Here is a 2238-nt window from a genome sequence, read left to right on the forward strand (position 1 = left end):
TTTGCAGAAATGATATACCACTCCAAATAGATAAACAAAATAATGGAAAAGAAAATAAGGAAATAAAGTTCTAGAAGTGTTTTTCTCTGTTAAAATGGCTGTCTAAAATGTGGAAGAAAATAATTGTCTCCTCTGTTTCACTGGTTATTTAAAACAAGCAAGCTGAGCAGGAATATATGTGCTATCATTCATTAGCATGAAGCTCTGAAGCTTAATTTGTACTTAGATGCTAGAAAATATTTTCAGGTCTCAAGGATATATTAACTGCATATTGAAAAACTATTTTGTGAATATGTATTTTATAATTTTCATTCAACATTTTTGTATGTATTTTAATATTTATGATAAATAATATTTTAGTTGATGCATGGTATTAACATGTATTAAAATTTTCTAAAACTTTATTTAAGTTAAATATATAAGTAATAGAATATTGTCAATACAAGATGCAGAATTATATTCTCTCATTTTTAATACATTGAAAGAGAGAAGTCCAAGCTATCACCATGAATGCACCAATCTGGGTGCTACAGACATCAGTGTATCAGAGAGCTCTTATTTTTATTTTTCTGATTTTCTTTTTTTCTTTCTTTAATTTTGCATTCCTTTTCTTTCTTTCCCTTTCTTTCTTTCTCTCTTTCATATTTTGTTTTTCAAGACCAGATTTTTCTGTTTTGGAACTTACTCTATTGACCAGGCTGCTTTGAACTCAAAGATCTTTCTGCCTCTGCCTCCTGAGTGCTGGGATTAAAGCTGTGCACCACCAAAGCCAAACGACCCTGGTTTCTTTTTCACATTAATCAAATACATATTGATTTATTTTGTTCAGATACTACAAGTAAATGGAAGTATAAGAGTGCCCTAGCTGTTTTATCTAATTCTATAATTAAATTGAACAATTAGTACCTTCTCACAAAATGCTGTCTTTTGTATCCAAAGTGTAAAATTAACATTGTTTCAGCAGGTTTAAATTCATTTTAATCAAATAAAAATTAGTCATTTTTTTTTTCTGAAATGACAAGCACTGTAACTTATGTGTTTATAACACGTTAGAGATATATCAATTCTATTGTAATTGTTTACAATAATGTACTCCTCATATTATTAGTTCTTTGAAAAAATCTGGCTTGCAATGACCCTGGGACAGACATTGTGTTGGACATTCACTTTAACTGTGAGAAGGCCCAGCAAATAAGAGAAATCACTTCTGTAATTAGTTTATGTAGCAAAGTGAATGGATTTTGGAGATATAATTAAAGCTTTTAGAGAGCAGACTTTAATCAAAAGGAAGATCCTGTTAGATGTCCTCCCCTAATCTGATAAGCCCACTTAAAAGAGCAAGAAGTCAAATTGAGAAGTGAATTGAAATGCTTGAGTCACTTTCTCTGTGGTTGAAGAGAAGTAAACCACCTAATTGTGCAGACAGAAAATTCTAACCCCAGGCAAGCAGAAGCAGAAGAGCTCAGTCCTACATTTTCAGGGCAATGAATTCTTCCAAAAACTAGTGAATCTGGAAGAAAAGTGCCTCCATCTTTAGAGGAGATCACAGCCCTAGAAGAAAATTTGATTTCAAATAAGAGTGTTCCTAGGCAGAACCCTAGAGGCTGAAGCTCAGCCTCCCAGCTGTGAGCTAATGTGTTTACATTGACTTTAGACTTGTTTGTTGTCAATTATTAAACAGCAGAGTGACATCAGCAGTGGAGACCTACTACTGCGTAGCTGAGCTGTGGCCAGAAGGATGGCGTGTATGCATTCTTTGCATGAAGTGACTGCCGTGAAGCCATCTAGACTGTCTAGTCTAGTTCCTAGACTATCATTAAGGAATATTTTTCTCTCGGGTGAGTTTCTGAGACCTGAGGAGCCAGCCGGGAGCCACAGGCCCCACGACTCCCAGGGAAGCCGCAGGGCAGCAGGGACATGATCCTCTCAGCTTCCGAGTGACAGAGAGGGTTCAGCGTCCTCCTCTGCCCCTTCCCTGCAAGTGGATCGCCTAACTCCAGAGAGCACATTAAGCCAGAGACCCGGGCGGGATCCCCTGTTGTCTCTCGGGTGAGGTTCTGAGACTGGAGCACCCAGCCCGGAGGCGCCTTAGGCCAGAGATCCGAGCGGGACTCGCCATTTTCTCTCGGGTGAGTTTCTGAGACCTGAGGAGCCAGCCGGGAGCCACAGGCCCACGACTCCCAGGGGAGCCGCAGGGCAGCAGGGACATGATCCTCTCAGCTTCCGAGTGACAGAGGG

This window comes from Mastomys coucha, unplaced genomic scaffold, assembly GCF_008632895.1.
Source record: "Mastomys coucha isolate ucsf_1 unplaced genomic scaffold, UCSF_Mcou_1 pScaffold8, whole genome shotgun sequence".
NCBI lineage: Eukaryota > Metazoa > Chordata > Mammalia > Rodentia > Muridae > Mastomys > Mastomys coucha.